Source organism: Polypterus senegalus, chromosome 1 (assembly GCF_016835505.1).
Source record: "Polypterus senegalus isolate Bchr_013 chromosome 1, ASM1683550v1, whole genome shotgun sequence".
Taxonomy (NCBI): Eukaryota; Metazoa; Chordata; class Cladistia; order Polypteriformes; family Polypteridae; genus Polypterus; species Polypterus senegalus.
In genome coordinates, this window is record NC_053154.1 from 310,035,903 (window position 1) to 310,060,711 (window position 24,809).

Genomic DNA, 24,809 nt, shown 5'->3' on the forward strand with positions numbered 1-24,809 from the left:
TGAAGACTTTGGAGTGGCCTAGTCAAAGTCCTGACCTGAATCCAATTGAGATGCTATGGCATGACCTTATAAAGGTGGTTCTTGCTAGAAAACCCTCAAATAAAGCTGAATTACAACAATTCTGCAAAGATGAGTGGGCCAAAATTCCTCCAGAGCGCTGTAAAAGACTCATTGCAAGTTATCACAAACGCTTGATTGCAGTTATTGCTGCTAAGGGTGGCCCAACCAGTTATTAGGTTTAGGGGGCAATTACTTTTCACACAGGTCCATGTAGTTTTGGATTTTTTTTCTCCCTAAATAATAAAAACCATCATTTAAAAACTGCATTTTGTGTTTACTTGTGATATATTTGACTAATGGTTAAATGTGTTTGATGATCAGAAACATTTTGTGTGACAAACATGCAAAAGAATAAGAAATCAGGAAGGGGGCAAATAGTTTTTCACACCACTGTATTACATTTGCAAGCGATTGCTCCATATGTTTTATATTTATGAAATACTATAAATCATCTGCTTTGTAATGTCAGTCCCAATTACTCAAAATAAGAGTGTGCTACCATCTTTTTTCACTTTCTGGCCAGATATTTCCTTATAGAACTTGATACACATTCATGCTCTGTCGCTGTTTATTTTACTGAACTGCACAATTACAAATGCAGTGGCCAAATTTTCTGTATATGTGAAATATCTTTGTTAAATAAACCTCATTACATTCATTGTCTTACAAGATGATGGAGTTATCGCTACAAGAAAATGGAGCATGTTATGACATTACAAAGAAGGAAAAAATGATTAAGGCAGAAAAACAAAATACAAAAAAATAATATATTACTCAGTCGTTCTGTAAGCATTTGGTAATCCAATGATCATCTGTAACTTATGCAAAAAATACATATTTACATATAGAATACAAAATATTTTCTTTTTCTCATTTTCACAGTGTTGATGATTCATTCATTCTTTGAAATTCAATTTTATAAAGCTTTTCTCATCTGCACTTCAGCATACGTTGTGTTTATTTTCACTTCTTCATTCCTTTTCTTTCGATTTTCAGCAGACACCACTTCAGCATAATGTAGGTCATTCTAGGGAAGAGAAAAAAAATGTAAGAATAATAAATTAAATTAATCAATAATTCTTACTTAATGTCTTTTGAAGCGAGTCCCATCATAAGGAACTTTATAGAACAAACAATTGAGGGACAACAAAAAATAAAGAAATATATACCTTATATACTCACGGATAAGTTCTCCCACGGATAAGTCGGGACTAGATTTCACAGTAAAATTTCTGGTATTTTATAATGTTGGTCTTATAAGTTGAATGCGGAAAACTCACGCTATTGGCCCAAGAGATTATGATATGCTAACACCCACCTGAGAGAGTCACCACGGTCCACACAGCCTTATTTTCTATATATGCGGCAATAAGCTGTATCAGCGTGTGCTCCTCACCTCTCTCTCTGTCTCTCTGTTGTGCCTACGTGACCACACGGTAATAACCAAACTATTCCAAAGTTATGTTTACACTGTTTTGTGTTTTTTGTATCTCACACCTTCATACACCTTTATCTTAAGAACATCCCTCATCTATGATGGAGCATTCAATTAGAAGAAAATATGAAGCTGGTTTTAAATTAAACATCGTTGAAGTAGTGAAAGAAATTGGTAAATGCGCTGCTGCAACAAAATTTGATGCGTCTGAGAAACTGATGTGAGGTCGAAGTGTCACATTTTTGAATGGGTGTATAAGTAGGGGTCTGATTTTATGATCGATTTTTTGGGTTTCAGGACCCAACTTATACTGTATGTGAGTATATACGGTAATCGTTTGTGATGATATTTTGAGGCCTAGTGAGGAGTCTTTAATTTTGAATTCAGAAAAGTGCTCTGTGATCACTACAGAATATCAATGTACTCATTTATTTAATTACTGTACCAAAAGCATATTTTAAGAATAACGAGACATTATAGTTTGAAATAAAGTACAATGCAGGCCTGGTCGAAACGTCTTTGTCAAGGGAAACTTGACTTATGCACTTTTGGGATGAACTTTTACCAAACACCAAAGTCTGAAGCAATTCTTACTCATTAATTTCCCAGAAGATTATTTTAGAACTCATGAATCAGTAATTACAGAAACTTTGAAACATTAATGGGAGTCATTTCTGAAAATACACTTCTAGTGTGCTTATCAGATTGGTCCTAGAGCTGAAGATGCTGCATCAATGTTGATGAATTTAATCTGATTCATAATTAAACAGCAAAGCTCTTTTTGTTGATTTTATATTGTCACCTATGGGCAGCTGAGGATCGCCTTCCAGGCTCTGACAAGATATGCAATAACCTGATGGGACAAGAGGTTTCCTAACTCCGAGGAGGACACCCCAGTCATGTCATCACTCAATTTACTCAGACACCTTCCGTTCAGGACTGGTATAAACCTGAAGGCTCCCAGAAGACGTTGGTGAGACTACGTTCCACATGAACGAGGTCCCAGACACAGACCCACTCAAGAGAGCAGATTATTTTGAGAAGCCGTTGAGACTTGCTATGCCTATTTTCTATTGTGCCACCGCATACCCTTTTTTGTTCAGTTTTTTGAGCATTTGCAGTAAATGGGGTGGCCCAGTTGGCACCCCAAATTCTCTTCAATTCTCTGATTTCTTATTTGCCTTCCACATCTTCCACAACATCTACTTTAAATACAATTCAAGTAAGTATTTTGGCACAGGAAATGCACTGATTCGACAGACGGTGATTTGACTTGAAGGAAATTTAACATTTCAAGCATTTTTCTCATTTACTTAAACCTTGTTATGCCATCCATGTCCTTATAGTCCAATGTACAGAGTTACAGAGTACAAAACAGGTTTAGCTGGCACCATGAATAATATCTGATTTTGAAACTTCTTTTTTCTTTACCTGAAAAATCTCAGAACACATTTGTCATATATAATGAATTCAGAATGTACTCAGACCACTTCACTTTCTTCACACTTTATTGCGTTATCGATTTAATCTAAACTCTATAGCACATAATGACAAAGAGAAAACATCTTTTCAGAAAGTTTAGCAAATTTATGTATTTATTTATTTAGTTTTTATACTTATTTATCAAAAACTGAAATCTCTGACTCCTAGAATTATTTACAATTCAGTACTTTGCAGAAGCCGCTTTACAAGTAATTCCATCTTTGAGACATCTTGGTAAATCTCTACTAACTTTGCTTTGCACATTTGAGTGGTTCATCCCATTCTTTCTGGCAGATCCTTACAGTTTCTGTTACACTGGATGGGAAGTGTCAGTGAACTGCCATCTTCAGGTCTATCAAGACATGTTCTGTGGGGATTAAGTCTGGCCTTTGGCTGAGACACTCTAAGACTTGACCCAAAGCCAGTGTTGTCTTGGCTGTATGCTTCAGATTCATTGTTGTGCTGAAAGTGAACTGTTGCCCTATTCTGAGGTCATTAGTACTTTAGAGCGGGTATTCCTCAAGGGCCTCTCTGTATTTGGCTCCCATCATCCTTCCCTCTATTCTGTCCCTGCACCATGTATCACTACAGAGAAGGTATTAGGCAGGTGATGAGAAGTGCCTGGCCTTCACCAGACATAGGACTTGTAGTTCTGTCCAGAGAATTCCGTTTTTGTCTGATCAGGCAAGAGAAATTTTATCCTCATGTTCTCAGAGTCCAAGCGGTCTGTTATATGCCTTTTACTCAAGAGTGGCTTCTGTCTATCCACTCTAACACGAATGCCTGAATAATGGAGTGCTGCAAAACAATGTCCTTCCAATTCAGTTTTCCACCGGTGGACTCCAATCAAGTTTTAGAAACATCTCATGGAGAATTAAAGTCAACAGGAGGTATATGAGCACAATTTTTAGTGCCACAAGAAAGATTCTGAATACCTCTAGGAAGGAGAGATTTCAGTTTTTGATTTTTAGTAAAATCTTATTTGTCGTCCTTGTGCCATCTCAGCTTCTGAAACTTTGATCAAGTGACCATTGATTTCTTGATCACTGCCCCTTTGGCACGATTACTGGGTTTGACCAGATGACCAAGACTAGGAAGAGGTCTGATGGTTCCAAACTTCTTCCATTTCATAATTCTTGAGGTCACTGTGCTCCTGGGAGCATTCAAAGCTTTAGAAATTCTTTGATTCCCTTGCACTGATCTATGCCTCACCACAATTTGATCTTTGTAGAGGTCTACAGAGACATTTTTTGGACTTCATGGCTTCGTTTTTTTGTCCTGACATGCAGTATGAACTTTTGCGTCCACGTGAGCCTATCTAAATAATGTCCAGTCAATTCATTTGCCACTGGTGAACTCCAATGAAGTTCTAGACACATCTCAAGAAAAATGAAAGCAATCAGGACACCTCTGAGCACAATTTTTAGCACTGTAGCAAAGGTTCTGAATACTACTATGGATCAGAGAAATCAGCATTTGAGTTTTTAGTAAATCTGAAAACATGTTTTCACTTTGCCATTTTGGGTTATTGAGTGCAGATTGATGAGCACAGATGGATATTTTTTCTATTTAAAATTAATTCTACAACACAATGAAATGTGCAGAAAAGAATACAGTAGTGTGTGATGCTGATTGGGCCTCCCCACCCTGCACATTCACATACAGGAGAGGAAAAGAAGCACCTGGAACTACAGCCTGTCAAAGACAGGACAAAATAAGTGGCAAAACAGAGGGGGCAGAGCCCAGGAGAACAAAGAAAATGAGTGGCTGAAGAGTGTGGGAGATTCAGGAGGATAGTGGGGACAGAATAGCAAGAGATAGAGAGGACAACGGTGCTGGCTAGAGTGGAGAGCGAGGCCACAAACGCTTGTGATTTTTTTGTTTTGATGGTGTGCCCGGGACCTTAACATCGTGTTGACGAGAGGCAAAACCATGGTTAGGGACTGTATTACATTCAGCGGTGGCCTTAGGAGTGTGTGAGGCCTAGGGCTGACCAACCCCACGCGGGGCCAGTTACGTCAAACACTGTTATCGGTATGTGCGAACTATATAATCTTGTGCGCGAATTTAATACACATAATGTTAATATACACCAGATTTTCTCATTGCAGTATTCAGCTAAATTTTTACAAGCTGAAATGTGGAATTTATCAAAATATAATGAAATGATCTATTAAAAAAGTGCAATTCAGGACAATACCACGACATTGTGAAATGCGATGTGGTGCCATGCGGAAATTAGCAGGGCCTCTTCTAGAAAACGTACCCAAATTGCAAGTATACTCCGAGTCTCGATATGCAGGAATGCATATCTTAGGAAACACTGGCGATCCTTTTCGGGCGATGAAGGTGGACTATAGAATGTTTTCAAAGATGTACATGGATGGAATTTGACCTTGAAGAGGGATTTGAAAAGGGTTCCTCTTCAAATATATGTATATATATATATATATATATATATATATATATATATATATAATGGAGAATATAACTTAACAAATTCACTCGAATGGGACACACGAACCTCAAAAGCGGGGCTCCCTTAGGCACAGGACCTGGTGCGGTCACCCCAATTGCCACCCCCAAACACTGTTCTTGATTGAATTAATAAAGTAAGGTGCTCCAGCATCCACGAAAAGTTTACCTGGTGTCCTGCACAGTTCCTTCAAGGGTTACTACAATATTTACTTTTGCAGTTCAAAAATGCTGAGTATCTCCAGTGACACCACAAACTGCATCATCAGGAGGTACTTACTATTGAATCTCCTCTCATGCATTCCATTCATTGCATACCACCTATTCATTTTAAATCTTTAAGTGTTTTTCAACAAAACAGGAAGCATATTTTTAAATAAATAATAGCATGATATATTACCAGTGCTGCTTACATTTTTAGTTCAATGTTTGTAATAAATGTTTCTCCAAAACAGATATCTCTCCTCCTATTGTTTAAGCTTTACACAAAAAATTGAAAGAGTTGCCTCCAGGAAGATATCTAATCTCTTTACAAATTATATCTGACTAGCCAACCCGCGGCGTACCATACGCTGCATAATCAGGCCGTATTTTTAATGATTTTTAAGCACAGGGAGAAAATTAACATTTGAAAAATTGGTAATGTAATATATCAGCAAGAAAAGCAACACTGTAACAATGCACGGAACAAACCAATACACAATCGTCCGTGCGGCGCTCAGGCGTGGAGGGTGGAACGGGAAGAGAGGAGAAGGACATCCACTCCGCTCCCTCCATCATGCTAGTGTGCTGATTTTTCATCCAGTATGCACTGCCTGCTCATGTGCCCACCTCCAACTCGTCACTCCAATCGTTATCTTTGCACAGTCCAGATGCACCTGTGACTCACGTAGACTTTTCATTGCTCTGTGCAGTTTTGGCTGCCCTTCTGTATATAATCCACCAAGACACCCGACCACGGTAGTAGCGAGGTGGGAGGGGGGTGTGTACAAAGTGCAGGAGCATCTAAGAAGACGCATGTTTGTCGTGGATGCGGGTGCTGTATGTAGCGTGTAAAACAGTTTGCTATGGTCACGCGGTCGAGCGTCATAACCGAAAACTCGGTTTTAAAGACTGCTTACTTCATTGTCTATACGACTGTAGGTGAATGAAAAGATATAACTCTGGAGAGGGCAACATACAATACAGCGTTGTATACGCTGCGCACAGCGATTCACATCCGCGACAAATATGAATCTTCTTAGATGGCGCTGTCGCGTCCACCCATGCTCTTGAAGCACACACACTGCCTGGTCATGTGCCCGCTCGCAAGAGCAACTAACAGAGACTCGCCCACCAACTGTAAGACCATGGAATATCCCTCGCAAACTGCTCTACACGCCGCATACAACGATTAACATCTGCGACAAACTGTTTTACACACTGCATTCAGCGATGCACAGCCGCGACATGATTTTTCTTAGATGGTCCTGTTGCGTCCACCCTCGCACTCGAAGCATACACACTGCCTGGTCATGTGCCAGGTCGCAAGAGCAACTGACAGAGACCCGGCCACCGAGTCTAAGAGCATGGGAAACCCCTCGGAAACTATTTAACACGCTGCATACAATGATTCACATCCGTGACAAACAAACTGTTTTACACACCGGATAAAGCGATTTACATCCGTGACAAACATGCCTCTTCTTAGATACTCCTGCCACGCCGTGTGGTGCCTCTGTGTGAACCGGTCAGGCACAGAGAAGTTCAGCTGCTGAGAGAGCGTCTCGACTGTTGCAGGGCCTGCATTGGTGAAGCAGGTGAGACGGTAACGAAACAGAGGCACAGGTAGCGAGGTGAGTGTGTACAAAGTGCAGGAGCATCTAAGAAGACGCATGTTTGTCACGGAAGCGAATTGCTGTATGTAGCATGTTAAACAGTGTGCAATGCTGCACACATTCGTGCGTCGTAACCTCGGTTTTTAAAGACTGCTTACTTCATTGTGTTTTAACCTCAGTTGTAAAGAAATGTTTTAAGGATCCCATGGGATACCCCTCGCAAACTGTTTTACACGCTGCATATGGCGATTCACCTCCGCGAGAAACATGCCTCTATGAACAGTCAGCGTGGGTCGGAGCTGCATGTTGCCTCTACAACAGACGAATATAAATGATAAATTTTTCTGTGTGTCGCGTCTGAGTTGGTGGGCGTGGCTCTGCGAGTTGTCGTGTATCCAATGGTCTTGGGTTGGTGGGCGTGGCTCCTTCCTGCGTCGCCATAGGTGTCTCACTTGTCGGCGTCTTAGTGAATCCACACCCCTTCCGGCGTGCTTTCCATGGTCGTCTTGCCTTAGTGAATTATATATAAAGATTATTACAGGATGATGAGGAAGACCATGGACCGGACTGAAATGACTTCTAAATGTGATGTAGTGGCCATTTCACAGCACAGGGAAAATGAAACACATGTGGATTTCAGTAGTGAGCAACCTAAGCTTACTTACCCTTAATAAAGATAATGTCAAACAGGATGTGGAGGAAAACAAGTAAATGGGCGCATTTCTTGACCACCAGCTGCATTCTTAAGAGGGGGCAATGGAGACGTAGCATCTGTGCTTCTTTGAATGTTGACCACACTTAAACTGGCCTATATATTTTACATAGCATTATACAAAGGGACTGTGGCTCATGTCCAGGGTGCTCTCTGTGTGGAGTTTGCATGTTTTCTCTGTATGCATGAGGGTTTATCTTTGGTGCTCTTTTTCCTCCAAAATTCTAAAGACATGCAGGTTAGATGAAAAGGCATTGTTAACTGAGTACTAGTGTTGCGTGTGTGTATGTGTGAGTTCACACTGCTGCCCGGTCCAGATGTTGTTCCTGCCTTTGATGATTATTGGGAGAGGCTCCGGCTGCCCCACAGCCATGGGGCAGTTTAAAAAAAATGAACGAATGAATGGATATCATCTCATGCTAAGAAACCCAAAAGGTGTTTAAAAAATGTGTATGGACTGTTAGTAAAGATCTACATGTCAGGCAGGTTGAGTGGAAGCATTCTACCATAATGAGAGTTGTACAGACTACTTTCAGATTGCATAATATTGCCTTATTAGGACCTGACATTTCATTTTTGTCAAAATTCTACTTTTCAAAGTGATCATCATTCCAAGGCACAGAATGAAACTGTTGTTATTTCCATCCTACCATTTTTTAAACCGGTTAAGGGCTGGCACCCTGTCCAGGGATTCTTCCTGCTTTGTGCCCAATGTTTTCTGGCTAGTTGTTTCCATGTGTGGTGTAGTGGTTAAGGGCATTAGACTCTAAGGCCTGAGGTTGTGGGTTCAAATCCTGCTACTGAAACTGTGTGACCATGAGTAGGTCATTTCACCCATACAAAAGGAATGGAACCAGTTATACCTCAGAAGTTCTAAAGTTGCCTTGGATAAAGGCATCAGGCAAATAAATAAATGTAGCTTTAACACAGAACAGTAAATGACTTGCTCAGATAATGGGGTCTAAATCATAAATTAATCTGTCATGTGTGCCTTTGTGTCATTAAGCTGCACTGAAGACAATGCTGAGCTAATCATTAGTGCAATGTCCACAAATCCCATTACTGCTAACAAACGTAATAGAAAAATGGAAGAAGTCAATACCTCAGGATGAGATTGCTGTGACTCTTGAACTTTCTTTAGTCGTCCACAAGGCAACCATTTCTTTTCAGTGGCTAAAGGAATAAAAATGTTTACATTATATTATCTCAGGACAACAAAATAAACTTTTCAAAGAAAGATTCAATAAGAAGTATAGTCCACAACAAATGTAATTTTAATCACTCTGGTGACCCATCTGTTTTTACTTTCTCTACTCACATTCCTACTTTCATCAAAGTTTCTATCTTTGTGCTTTACCTTTCATCAATGGAAGGCACCCAAAAATAAATTTTAATGAAAACTTTAAAAACAAAACAAAGCCTGACAGGGACATTACCAAGTGTTTGGGATGTTTATTGGATGGTCACTTATTCTGATTCTAAAACACCACCATGTTTTATAAAGGAATAGTGATGACATCACCTTGTATGACATGATAACATTACATGTGTGTTACATTGCAACATTGCAAAGGGCCCAACAATACAAAATGGTGGCACAAAAAATACGGAATTCCAGAACATCCAAAAGTTAGAAAAATCATGACAACAGCTAGCAAGACCTACATTATACCTTTTGAACATTGAAACATTAGAACAATGTAGATGAGAACAGGCCACTCAGCCCAACAAAACTTGCCAGTCCTATCCATGTATTTCCTCACAATCCAAAAGAAGAGGTTCTTCTACCAGAGCTAATGAAGCTTCATCTGGCTCAGTTACTGGTGACTGTGGTCTGTCTGTGGGGTGAGTTGCAACATAGAGATGAGTGTCAGTTAGATGCCAAAAACTCGCTTCCTGAGGCACTCCTCAGATCCAAAGTGTCTTTTCAAGTGGATCGTCCGTCACCCAATGGTCCTGCACAGTTTCTGTAATGTAAATGTAACTGAGCATGAGCACTAGCTCATTTAAATCAATCTGTTTGTGTGCCTACCCATCTGCTGGAAAAAACACTATACTAGCCACAGGACTTCACAAAAATTAGTTTCTAACCCAAGTGAACCATTGTATTGGTGAAGAAGATTATCTTCCAATGGAACCCATTTCTTTATATATATATATATATATATATATATATATATATATATATATATATATATATATATATATATATATATATATATATATATATATATATATATATATATATATATATATATAATTCAAATGCTCAAATTGTAAAATTATGCATGGTGTAAGGAAGAGCAGGTTGAAGGAAGTACACAATTTATGAGAGTAGTGGAGGCTGGTCCAATGTGACGACCCCACATGAAATTTCGAAAAGTGTTGGGAAAACGAAGAAGAAAAAGAATGAGACAGTAGAAGGAATTAAAAGGCAATATACATCCCAGCTGGGTGCACTTATCTGGCTGAGATGTCACCCCATTAAATTCTTGCCTGGAGTTGGGCACCACATGGGAGCAGCGGCTGCCCAATCCATTAGTGGACAGCAGAGGTATCCTTAAAGTGTTAAGGGTCCTGCAGATGTTCTTATGAGTACATATTGTAAGCTGGAAGGGTGATCGCACCCCAAGAGGACACAGACGCCCCTGGGAATACCCCTGAAACACAGTCTACCTTCACATTGCTCCTTACTCTTCTCACTTGCGCTTTAACACGTGATAAACCTCTCGGGCAGCACTCAGCTAACTTAAAAGCCTTGTACAGCGCCTGTCAGATTTGGAATTGATTGTTTTGCTTTTATCTCTCTCTGATATTCTATGCTCCTAGCGGAACTGTCATCTCTGACTTGTCATGGAGAACGTTTAAGCTCTTGAAAAAGAAACAAATGTTTGTTTGCAGTGTTTGAATAAAATTCCTGTTTTCTACAACCTCCTGTGTCTTTGTGCAAAATCTGTGACCCAAGCGTGACAATATATAAACCCATGTGTGAGGAAATTGAAAGAGAACTTCTGAGTAACCATAAGGTCTTGGTGTTAAGCCAGGAAATGTCACTTTTACCCTCAACAGTGGTTAGTTGTGTTTTACTCACACGCACACTTATCCAAAAGATACATTAAAATGCTCTGGTGCTTAGTGTTGCATGAATTTAAAACATAATTATTAAACATTAGTTTAAAAATTATGATTAAACTATCATTATATGTTAATGCTGCAAGTTGTTAATAATTTCAAATCAATACATGAATTTAAATTAATAATAGCTTTAAATGATTATGATCCCTCCTGTACTTTTAATATGCACAGCCCGTAGTCTTCTTGGGTATGACACAACAAGCTTCACACACCTTGATTTGGCCATTTTCTGCCATTCTTTTCTTCATATCCTCTCAAGCCCTATCAAGTTGCATGGAAACAGACACTAACAGCTAATCAGACATTTTAATTGTGTTCATGTCTGGACTCTGGTTGGACTTTGGGCCATTGAAGGTGAAACTTCAGTTCAGTGTTATGTCTTAAGCTCTCTTTAGCAGGTCATCATTACGGATATCTCTTTATTTTGCTCTCCTCAGCTTTACTCCAACTATGTCTAGTCTCCCAGTCCCTGTGAGAACAACGCTGCAGCATGATGCTGCTACCACCATGCTTCATCTTTGGAATGGTAGTTCACAGGTGGTGAGTGGTGACTGGTCTCCTCCAAACATGATTTTAGTCTTGGTTTCATCAGACCAGAGAATATTGCTTCTCACAGTCAGCAAGTTCCTTATGTTCATTTTTGGAAACTAGTTTACAAAGAAGATGCTTCTATCTGGCAACTCTACCAAAAAGAACAGATTTGTGGAGTGTTGCAGAGATCTCTACACATGTTCTTTAGTGCTCAGCCAGAGTGACCATCATATTCTTGGTCATCTCTCTTACCAAAGTCCTTCTAACTCTTCTGCTCAGGTTGACCAGGCAGCCATATTTAAGAAGAGTCAATGTTATTCCAGACTTCCTTCAATTAAGGACTATGGAAACCACTGTGCTTTTTTCTAACCTTCAGTGCTGCAGGATTTTAAGGCCATTGCCTCAACACACTCCAGTCTCTAGGCTCTACAGGCAATTCCTTTGATATCATGGCTTGGTGTTTGCTCATGTGGTGTACCGTCTATAGACAGGTGTGCCCTTCCTGATTATGTGCAATCAACTGAAGTAAGCACAGGTGCAGAAATATCTCAGATATGATCAATGGGATGCATTTGAGCCATATTTCAAGGGTCATAGCAGCAAAAGCTATTTATTTATGTTTTTAATTGCAAGTATGTCTAAACCCTGTTCTTGTTTTGTCATTTTGGGGTATTAGTTGTTATTAGGTAAAATCAATTTAATTGATTTTAGTACAAAAGCTGCAACATAACAAAGTGTGAAAAACGTGAAGGGGAGAGTTTACTTTCTAAATCCATTAGAACATTAGAAAAATCTAGGTGAGAAACATCAAGTCGAGTTTTGAAAGTGCCTAACGTCTTACTGTCCACCACACTATTTGGTTGCTTATTCCAGGTGTCTACTGTTCTTTGTGTAAAGAAAAACGTCCTAATATTTGTGTGAAATTTACCCTTAACAAGTTTCCAACTGTGTCCCCATGTTCTTGATGAACTCATTTTAAAATAACAGTCTCGGTCCACTGGACTAATTCCCTTCATAATTATAAACTCTTCACTCATGTCACCTCTTAATCTTCTTTGTCTTAAACTGTAAAGGCTCAGCTCTTCTAATCTTTCCTCATAACTTAACCCCTGTAGTCCTGAATCAGCCTAGTCGCTCTTCTCCTGACCTCTTCTAGTGCTGTTATGTCCTTTTTGTAGCCTGGAGACCAAAACTGCACACAGTACTCCAGATGAGGCCTCACCAGTGTGTTATAAAGACTGAGCAGAACCTCCTGTGACTTGTACTCCACATATCAAGGCGCTATATAACCTGACAATCTGTTAGCCTTCTTAATGGCTTCTGAACACTGTCGGGCAGTCGACAGCTTAGAGTCCACTATGACTACTAAATCCTCATAAAGTTTACTCTTGATTTTCCTACCGACATTGTGTATTCATACCTAACATTTTTACTTCCTATGTGTAATTCTTTGCATTTACTGACATAAAATTTCATCTGCTGTCACAAATCTGCCCAAGCCTGTCTGCTGTCCAAGTCCTTCTGTAATGATATAACGGGTTCCAAATTATCTGCTAGTCCACTTATCTTGATATCATCTGCAAACTTAACCAGCTTGTTACTTATATTCCTATCTAAATCATTTATAGATATTAAAAATAGCAGCGGCCCCAGCCCTGCCTCCCGCTGGTCATCACTCTTAACATCGGCCAGTTCTGATGAGGTTCCTCGCACCATCACCTTCTGCTTCCTGTGTCTGAGCCAGTTCTGCACCCATCTAAAAACATCACCCGAACTGCCACTTCTTTTAATTTGATGCCCAACCTCTCATGTGGCACCTTATCAAATGCTTTCTAAAAGTCCAGATCAATAATATCATCTGCTCCACTTTGATCGTATCCTTTTGTTGCCTCCTCATAGAATTCCAGCATGTTAGTAAAACACGACCTCCCTCTTCTGACCCCATGCTGACTGTTCCTAATAACTCCTGTCCTTGCCATGTGTTGCTCAATCTTATCCTTAATAATTCCTTCCATTAATTTTCCTGTGATGCATGTTAAGCTTACTGGCCTATAGTTGCTTGGATCTGCCCATTCACCCCTTTTATATAATGGGATGATATTTGACATTTTCCAGTCCTTCAGAATCTCTCCAGTGTGCAGTGACTTCCTAAAAATATGTGTCAAGGGTTTCTATCTGTACTCACTAGCCTCCTTAAGAACACGAGGATAAATATTATCTGGTCCTGGTGATTTGTTTGATTTCATCTTATTTAATCTGAGCAGCACTTCTCCCTCTACAATTTCCAAATCCCTCAGTACCTCCTTAGTAGTCCCTGTTACTGCTCTGAGGTTATCCACTTGCTCAATTGTGAAGACCTCAGAAAAATGAAAACTTAGAGCATCCACTATTTCACTATCTGTATCTTTTAATTCCCCTTTACTAATCCTGATCCATTATACTGTATGAACCATTTATACTAGCATGGGTTTACCTTTTTTGAAAATAATACTAGAGAAGAAATGCTTAGGGCCTGAGTGTTGCCATCTACAAAACTTCTGATTAACATAAGTAAGCAGGACTTTCTAACAGCACAATGAAAGATGGAAGAAGTTATTCAACAGAATCAAACAACCATTAACATCAAGAACATTCTGTAAATTAAGAAACAAAATTAAAATAATACCCACAGCCACGGTAGCTTTGACAGGTAGCATAAAAGAGGCAGAGGTTGAAGGCTCTATGAACCATTGCACATGCCTTTGAACAGATCTACCATTACAATGTGATCTTTATTAAAAGAAGACAACATGATACTTACCTAACCACAGAAAGAGAAAAAGGTTGAGGGACAGTGATAAAGCAAGAAAGATGAGCTGCCAGATCACAAAGTTTCCTTCACCACCTGTAAGCAATTGGAAATTCCCTTACTTTAATAATAATAATAATAATAATAATAATAATAATAATAATAATAATAATAATAATAATAAATATTTGTTCAGTTTGAAATTTGGGTCATACAAACTTAGAAGACATTTAACAATTATAGTAGGGCACAGCAGAGAATAATATAATGACTGATGGGATCCATTTTTCATTCTTATATATGGTTTTTGCATTTACTGATGTCCTCTGTGACCAACAGTCTGCCATCCAGTCTGAGGAACACTGGCAACCTCCTAATCCTGAATTGTCCATGTAAGATAATTAGAAAGCAGCAATTGTATATTGTGGGACACACTTGTTATGTAACAGTTCATATTCTTGTGTGTTTTGGTTGTTTTTGTTCCTTTTAACAACAAGAACATTTATTTATATAGCACATTTTCATGAAAATGCTGTGGCTCAAAGTTCTTTAGATAATGAATAAAGAGAAATAAGACAAAATAAATAAGAAAATAGAATTAGGGAACACTAATTAACATAGAATAAAAGTAAGGTCCGATGGCCAGGGAGAACAGCAAAAACAAAAAAAAGAGTCCAGATGGGTGGAGAAAAAAATTAAATATGCAGGGGTTCTGAGGCCATGAGACCACCCACCCCCCTTTTGACATTCTAGCTAACAAAAATGATCTCAATCAGTCCTCATTTAAATAATTATTTTTCTTATATTTATATATTTTGTATATTTTTATACTATTATTTTTTATATTATTTCTGTTGATTTTGTTTATTGTTGGTTATGTACTGTTTCTTGAGATTTGCTTATATTCCTTGTACTTTATGGGTGACTCTCCAGGAGGCAGGGCCACCCAGATGTCATAGCTGCTGGGTCCTCCTTCTGGCTTTATATTCCAGTCAGAAGCAGAATTCAACAGTCAGGCATTTTGTTAACTATGGAGTTGTGAGTGTTTTTATCTGTTGTGGGATTTACTGGTTCTCCAATTCTGATTTCACATTGGGACTTTGTTTAATAAGAATGACTTTTAAGGCAGCTCCCTTTTGCCTCTGAGAAGCCTTTTATATGTTTTTGTATGTTTTGTTAACACACATTTTTTAAAAAGATCATTTAATACCCTTTAATTCAAAATTATTCTTTTGAAGGCTACAATTCCTTTAGGGCCTGCAAGGCATAAGGCATTCCATTGGAGCTGGGATTAAGCCTTGTTGAAGTAAAGTCTTCTAGGCAAGTATAGGAGGCCTGGTTTGGCCACTAATGCCCTTTGTGGATTATTTTAGGAAGCCTCACACCCATTTTGCTGCGTTTGGAACTCCATATCACAACACATGCAGGATAAATTTCAACTAGACACTATTAACTGTGAGCAACCAATTAAGTTCAGATTACCTGGGATGCTTTGAGAAGTCTGATGGAGATAAAATTCATAATGGACTTCTAGGTACTCATGTATAAACGATGTGTATGCAGAAAAATGTTGTGTATGCTTGTTTCTAGACACACTTTGAGATGTTTAAAAATAAACTTGGTATGAAGCCATGCATATTTTCACGGCAGCCTCACACCATGTGTTTGCAAGTTTCTGCTTATTTTTGTAAACTGGCAGCACCCAGAATCAAAGCAGTGCTCCTGTTTCTGTGATGTCTCCCTTTTTTCATATTCGCATCCATGATGCGGGCTGTATCAAATACACCAAAATTAATAGCATATCGTTTACAAATTTAATTCACTCGATTGTAGTCATTCTGTAACAATATAATGGTGTACAGAAAGACCAAGCTATTCCAAGTACTATAGCTGCTTTAGAGTTGTTAGAAGACATCTCAAATGAAAGATGATGATGAATGGTTTCTAAGTCGATTTCAATTTCCAAGTGCTCTCCTCTTAGAGTTGTATGCTGAACTGGCGGCAGCTGTGCTCTACCTGCTCTTTTGCAAGTTCTGTCCACCCTTGGGTTTTAGCCACAGGAGCTTTTCAATGTGAACTTGCTGACCGATTGGGTATTTCACAAACATCACTGAGTCGCACCATGCCAGCTGCATGGTATGGCATTATCCACTTGTCATCAAGATATATAAGATTTCCTTACACTGTGGTTGAACTGACAAACATCAAAGTGCAATTCGCAGCAATGTCCGATTTTCCAAATGTAATCGAAGCGGTCAATCGCACATTGCTATTGCAACGGTGCTGGACAAGTTACATTAGCTAGGGATGAATCATCAAAAGAATGAGCTGGCATTACATCATATATAGCTGGAGAACCTATAAAAATGGCACCTCTGCACAGTCGTAGCTGCTTTTTCCAACTAGAGTGGCAAAGGCAAGTAGTCCTTTAAAAGATAGCGAGTCACCTGAAAGAGCCAAGTAAAGAGTAGAGAATTGATCCTGTGTGGCACTCAGCGCTGACGCTACACTATAAAGACATCTTCAGAGTATGAATTTGCTTACAGTATGTAATTAGATATCATTTCCACTCTAATAATGTGCTGCTCTATAGTCCACTGATTTGTGTCGCATTGTGCCAGCATGTAGCATGCCTCATAAAGTGTCAAACAATCATGGTTTGCCAGTATCTAAAGAGATGTGGTATGATGGACCCAAACCTAACGCAACAAATGATCAGCCAAATCAGACAGCGTTATAACATTGTTTGAATGTAATGAGTAAAATGTAGAAACAGGTAATCAGATATGGCATTGATTTTTTAACCAGTTCCATTAATTTGTGGTCAATATCATCACATACTACAGCACTTATATTCCTTAGTTCATTGGCCACATCTCTTACAGCATCCACTATTGCATTTTGTGACTCAGAACAGCATCCGTCAGCACAAAGCCAGATGGTCGCACAATGGTTTCCAAGGCAGAAGTGTGTGTGCAGCCAGCACCCAAAGATATGCTGGGCACAGCAGCATCATCACCATCTGACCACCTCACAGGTAATGTTGTCTTCTACTTCTTTCGGCTGCTCTTGTTAGGGGTCACCACAGAGGATCATCTTCTTCCATATCTTTCTGTCCTCTGCATCTTGTTTTTTTACACCCATCATCTGCATGTCCTCTCTCACCACATCCATAAACCTTCGCTTAGGCCTTCCTCTTTTTCTCTTCTCTGGCAGCTCTATCCTTAGCATCATTCTCCCAATATACCCAGCATCTCTCCTCTGCACATGTCCAAACCAATGCAATCTCGCCTCTCTTACTTTGTTTCCCAACCATCCAACCTGAGCAGACCCTCTAATGTCCTCATTTCTAATCCTATCCATCCTCATCACACCCAATGCAAATCTTAGCATCTTTAACTCTGTCACCTCCAGTTGTGTCTCCTGCTTTCTGGTCAGTGCCACCGTCTCCAGCCCATATAACATAGCTGGTCTCACTACTGTCCTGTAGACCTTCCCATTCACTCTTGCTGATACCCGTCTGTCACAAATCACTCCTGACACTCTTCTCCCCCCACTCCACCCTGCCTGCACTCTCTTCTTCACCTCTCTTCCACAATCCCCATTACTCTGTACTGTTTATCCCAAGTGTTTAAACTCCTCCACCTTCGCCAACTCTACTCCCTCATCCTCACCATTCCACTGACCTCCCTCTCATTCACACACATGTATTCTGTCTTGTTCCTACTGACCTTCATTCCTCTCCTCTCTAGAGCATATCTCCACCTCTCCAGGGTCTCCTCAACCTGCTCCCTACTCTCACTACTGATCACAATGTAATCAGCAAACATCACAGTCCATGGTGACTCCTGTCTAATCTCGTCTGTCAACCTGTCCATCACCATTGTGATTAAGAAAGAGCTCAGAGCCGATCCCTAATGTAATCCTACTTTCATCACTCCTACTGCAGACCTCACCACTGTCACACTTCCCTCGTACATATCCTGTACAACTCTGACATACTTCACTGCCACTCCTGACTTCCTCATACAATACCTCAGCTCCTCTCGAGGCACCCTGTCATATCCAGGTGCACAAAAATGCAATGCAACTCCTGCTGGCCTTCTCTAAACTTCTCCATTAACGCCCTCAGAGCAAACATCGCATCTGTGGTGCTCTTTCTTGGCATGAAACCGTACTGCTGCTCACTAATCATCACCTCACTTCTTAACCTAACTTCCCCTACTCTTTCCCATAACTTCATGCTGTGGCTCATCAATTTTATCCCCCAGTAGTTACTACAGCTCTGCACATCCCACTTATTCTTAAATATCGGCACCAGTACACTTCTTCTACACTCGTCAGGCATCCTTTCACTTTCCAAGATTCCATTAAACAATCTGGTTACAAACCCCACTGCCATCTCTCCTAAACACCTCCATGCTTCCACAGGTATGTCATCTGGACCAACGGCTTTTCCATTTTTTTTGAAAGAGAATAAATAGACGGTTGGCAGCGACTTGCCTTTTCACATTGACTGTGATATCTGACAACTTCTTTTTTATTTCAGGCATTATGTGACTTTCTGAACTTGAACTTTCAAGTGTCTCCACCATTCTGTATCATTCCATAACTTCCTTTTGTTGCTTATACCACTGCTTAAACCAAAAAATAGTAAGTGTTTCCTTGCCTCCACTTCGCATTCTCTGAATTTTTTCTTTTTTATGTGTTCTTTTGCCATTGTCTTTTAACAAAACACTGAACGAAAGGGGCTGTTTATATTTATTTGCATATTTAAATATGCAAAATTCTGGAAGGAGTCAGGGTGGGGCTGTAGGTGCATGCACGTGTGTTAAATTTCACGTTCATTGGGATTTATAAAGGGGAAGTGCAGGAACTTGGCGTACACAGTTTTTACTGGATTTTTTTGTGCATACGCAAATTTCCACTTTTGTCGTATGCCATGTTTTAGTGTGAATTCTACACACGCCATTATACATGAGGCCCCTAGTCTTTCAAATGGTCTGTATTGTCCCAGAAATGAACATATTGCCTAATGCTTACGAGATTTGTCATCTATTTAAGTATTTAAAGTGCACTAACAGAGCGTGGACTCCATTAGAGCACAATGAACAGAATTTAATGTTAATGGTTTTCAAAACAACATGAATTAGTTACTTTCCATGATTATTCCGAGACATGTTATTTTCTGTAAATGAATAAAAAACTAATTTATATGATTTATAAGGTGTTATGCTGTAACTTCTTCAATAGTTCACTGTTTTATTGATTTTAAGGACTGCATCACAATGAATTCATTGCAAATCAATAAGTTCTTTGTCTTATTCAAATAACATTTGATACCATACCCTCTAACTATCTAGAAAGAAGAAAAAGATTTAATATAGTGGACTCACTTAAAATCCTGAAATATCCAAAAAGTTAGGGATGGTTCAGAATATTCATTTACTTAAGGACAACACTCATAAATGCTGTTAGATAATTAAAGATGACTCTGATCCCAATTATTTATTTTTTTATTTTCAATAATTACTGAACAGAGGACATTTTCAAAACATTTGCTCAGACACCATGTCTACAATTTTGGCTTAAGTAAGAGCAATCTTCTAATAGATTAAGAATGAGTGTATTTTATAGAGGGGTGATTTCATATCTCTTCATCAGCATCTTTGTTTTGCAAATGTGTCGATCAGCACAAGCAGCAAGCTGCCTGCTATCCCATCACCCACCGACACAGCTTTAGCCGTACACAAAGTTCTCAGAGCTAAAGTCTGTTTATCTTGGTGTGAGGTGCCTTTAATTGCATAGGGTAAATAATATTGTTATTTGGAATGCATGCATTTCATGTGTGTTACGTGTCTACAACAATCTGTGTAAATGTTGGATGACAGGAAATGCTAGGCAACAAATGCTGAACACATAAGTAGAAGAGAAACTTTTTTCATTTTCTACTGATAATTGAAAAAATGCTGACATGAAGTGTATAATGTGTGAAGGCTGAAGTCCAGATATCAAATAAACACTTTCACAAAAGACATAGATATAACAAAACAAGTGTGCTTTTCTTATTATGATATTATTTCTGCTGATTTTGAATAATTATGTACACTCTGTTGAGATTTGTTTATGTTTCTTGTGCTTTATGGGTGGTTCCCCAAAAGGAGGCAGGACCACCCTGATGTCATACTTGCTAAGTCCTCCTTCTGGTTTGTGCATTCAAGCTAGAAACAGGATTCAGTAGTTCAGCATTTCTCTATCTAGTAGTGAGTGTTGAACTTTTTTGTTGGATTTTCTAGTTCTCTGATTAACTTCCTCTGCTGTAAAGATTCTGTTACTGGATTTCTTCTTATTATTTTTTTATTTAGAATTGCCTTTAGGCAACTCCTTTTTGCCTTGTTTGCTCTGAGGAACCTTGCCTTGTATTTGTCTATGTTTTGTTAATACATATTTTTATGTAGAATATTTGATGCCCTTCTCTTCACAAGCTGTAGTTTATGGTTATCCTCCTACTTGTGGGGCTTTTTTGATATATTTTTGTGACTTTTAAGTTTCCTTTGAAGGCTATAATTCCTTTTGGGCCTGTAGGCCATTATAGCTGGAATTAAGCCTTGTTGGGCATGAGGTCTTCCAGGTATGCAAAGGAGGCCTGGCCTTGTCAGTAATGCCTTTTATGGGTAATTTTAGGAGGCATTACACGCATTGGGAACTTCTGACGCTACTGAAATGAGTAACCACTGCTTGTTTTTAAAGAGATGAGACAGCATCTGGGTTACAAGAAAAATTGTATGCCCTTAGACTCAAACCCAGGTCTAATCAACCTGTGGTAGGCCTGCTTTGGCTGAAGATATCTTGTGATTAAAAGGCCAAAACCCCCAGGGATGCTGAGAATCACAACTGAAGATGGGTCTTAAGGGCATCTACACCTAGTGGCCACCAACAAAATCCCACTCATGTCAACCTCAGTGCAAAGTGTCAGGGATTATTGCATTTAAAAAATACATATCACAACATGTGGAAGATACATTTTAACCAGACCCCATTAACTCTGAACAACTGACTAAGCTCAGGTTGTTGGCAATGCATTGATGGAGATAAATCTCAGAATGGTCTTCTAGTTTCTCATATAGTCTGTGCTGTCCCAGAAATTAACACATTGCCTCACACTCAGGGAGTCTGACTATCTATTTAAATGTTTACAGTTAGTGATGAATGAGCACCAAAGTGTTTGGGTGTTCGGTCCGAACACATCGCGATGTTCGTGTGCTCTACCGAGCACCCAAGTATAACGTAAGTCAATGGGAGACAACCAGGCACCCTCCCCGCTTTTTCCTTTGGAAAAGGTCAGAAAGTGACAGAAACACCACCCAAATGGACCGGGAACGGCTTGGGACGATGTCTGGATGCATCTTGGAATCAAGTCGTTGCTGGGAACCAGTTTGTCCGAGTTGTATGCCACTTTTACAGACTGACAAAAACACGTCCAAAACACCCCAAAAAAATCAATTTTACAGGAAAAATGACGCTCTAAAACATTATATGCCAGTGCCTGCAGGTGAGCTGACACTCTAAAACATTGTATGTGAGTGCCTGATGGTGAGCTGATGCTCTAAAACATTAGATGCGATTGCACACTGTTCAGCGCACCCTATAAAAAAATTTGAGTTGAGGGCCTGCACTTGAGCTGACCCTATTAAAAAATTAGAGTGCAGGGAATATATACACTCTGGATGAGGAGGAGGAGGAGAAAACAAGAGTCAACCACATACCTTGTGTGGTGCATTTTAAAGTCCATTAAAAAGATATTTTGAAATTGCCTTTATCAGCTCAGCTCTCCTGTGGTGGAGTTGAGAAATCAGGAGCAATCCAGGTCTTGTTCATTTCAAGTCAACCTGTCAGCATTGCCAGTGGACAAGCGGATACGCTTATCTGTTATAATGCCACCAGCAGCACTAAATACATCGCTCAGATAAAGCGCTGGCGGCAGGGCAGGCCAGCACCTCCATGGCGTAGAGCGCAAGTTCGTGCCACGTGTCCAGCTTGGACACCCAGTAGCTGTACGGCACTGAGGGATCATTTAAGACACTGACACGGTCTGCTATGTAGTCCTTCACCATCTTCCAAAACTTTTCCCTCCTTGTATCACTAGGCCGCGCTTCAGGGTGAGGTTGCTGGCGGGGTGTCATGAAAGTGTCCCATGCCTTGGATAGTGTTGCCCTACCTTTGTTGAAACTGCTGTGTGTTCCCCTTGTCTCCCTTCCTCAGTTGCCTAAGGAAGTACGGACTGTGTCGGCCGCGTTGTCAGACGGAAAACTTTGGAGCAATCTCTCCACAAGTACCTTCTGGTATTGCACCATTTTACTCATCCTCTCCGCCACAGGAATGAGAGATGAGAAGTTCTCTTTGTAGCGGGGTCGAGAAGGGTGAACACCCAGTAATCCGTGTTATGTAAAATACATTATAGCGAGGTCACGGGAAAGGCAGCCTAACATGAAGTCAGCCATGTGTGCCAGAGTACCAACAGGCAAGACGTCGATGTCGACATCTGGATGACTCTCCATCTCCTTCTCCTCCTCCTCCTCTTCCCATCCACACTGAACAGATGTAATTAAAGTTACATGAGTACTACTACCCTCTGTAGCAGAGGCAATAGTCTCCAGCAGCTCCTCCTCCTCCTCCTCCTCTTCATGGTCCAAGTCGCGCTGTGAAGCCAAACTGTGGGTGGTCTCGCTATCACCCTGTGTCATCTCCTCCCCCATTACCTCGTCTGCCACATTCAGAGCGTCCTCCTTAATTGTGAGCAGTGATCGTTTAAGTAGACACAGCAGTGGGATGGTTACACTGATGATAGCGTTATCACCATTAACCATCTTTGTAGATTCATCAAAGTTTTTAAAATTTCACATAGGTCTAGACATCAATGCCCACTCCTCGCTTGTGAATAGTGGCAGTTGACTGGAAAGGCGACGACCATGTTGCAGCTGGTATTCCACAATTGCCCTCTGCTGCTCACAAAGCCTGGCCAACATGTAGAACGTAGAGTTCCAGCGCGTGCTCAGGTCACACAACAGTCGTGAGCTCGAAGCTGCAAGCGCTGCTGCAGGGTTGATAGACCGGCTGAAGCTGTGGACGACTTTCTGAAATGGGCACACAAGCGGCGCCCTTCACTAGTAGCTCTTGCAAATTGGGGTAGGTTTTGATAAACCGCTGAACAACTAAGTTTAAAACATGGGCTAGGCATGGAATGTGTGTCAGGTTGCCGAGCTCCAAAGCCGCCACCAAGTTACGGCCATTGTCAGACACAACCATGCCTGGTTGTAGGTTGAGTGGCGAGAGCCACAGCTCGGTCTGGTCCCTTATACCCTGCCACAGCTCTGCGGCGGTGTGCTGTTTGTCCCCCAAGCAGATCAGCTTCAGCACGGCCTGTTGGCGCTTCCCCACAGCAGTGCTACACTGCTTCCAGCTAGTGACTGATGGCTGACTGCTGTTTGAGGTGGAAGTGGAGGAGGAGGTGGCGGAGGAGAAGTGGAGGTTGGAGCCAGTAGCATAGCTGCTGGCGGAGACCCTGATGGACGTAGGGCCCGCAATCCTGGGCGTGGGTAGCACCTGTGCCATCCCAGGTACGACTCATTTCCGGCCTTCACAACATTCACCCAGTGTGCGGTCAGGGAAATGTAGCATCCCTGGCCACCAGCACTTGTCCATGTGCCCGTGGTGAGGTAGACCTTCACAGTTACTGCGTTGGTCAGGGCACGGGTGATGTTCTGGAACACATGCTGGTGTAAAGCGGGCACGGCACACTGTGAAAAATAGTGGTGGCTGGGGACTGCGTACCGAGGGACGGCCGCCGACATCAGGCTGCGGAAGGCCTCAGTGTCCACAAGCCTAAATGGCAACATTTCAAGGGCCAGTAATTTTGAAAGTTGCGCATTTAGGGCTATGGCCTGTTGGTGGGTATTTGCGCTGCGTTCAAATGCCTGTTTTATCGACATTCGGGCCTGCGCTGGGACAGGGAAGTGGATGTAGATCCTGCTGGTTGATGTGCAGGTGCAGGGAGCAGGGCATCGGGACAGCGTCTTTGACAGGGGATTGGCCAATAGTGCGTAACACAAGGGAGGAGGAGGCAGTGGTGTGACCCGCAGATACAGATTGTGGACCCAGGCGTTTGGCCCACTTATTAGGGTGCTTGGATGCCATGTGGCGGATCATGCTGGTGGTGGTGAGGTTGCTAGTGTTCACACCCCGGCTCATTTTGGTACTGCACAGGTTGCAAACTACCACTCTTTTGTCGTCTGCACATTCCTTAAAAAAACGCCATACTGTGGAACACCTACCCCTTGGCAAGGTAGATTTCCGCATGGGGTGCTCGGTGTCACG

At 40.8% G+C, this 24,809-nt stretch overlaps 1 long non-coding RNA gene across 1 annotated transcript in view; it reads right to left on the reverse strand.

The window, feature by feature from the left end:
• Window positions 1-438: 438 nt before the first annotated feature.
• The window catches only part of LOC120519512, a 29,276-nt gene continuing 4,905 nt past the window's right edge, over window positions 439-24,809 (reverse strand). Inside the window, exons 3-5 of the long non-coding RNA XR_005631561.1 lie at window positions 14,448-14,531; window positions 9,084-9,154; window positions 439-1,087 (exon numbers count right to left, since the gene is read on the reverse strand). This is a non-coding gene — a long non-coding RNA (uncharacterized LOC120519512). The remainder of the gene's footprint in view (window positions 1,088-9,083; window positions 9,155-14,447; window positions 14,532-24,809) is intronic.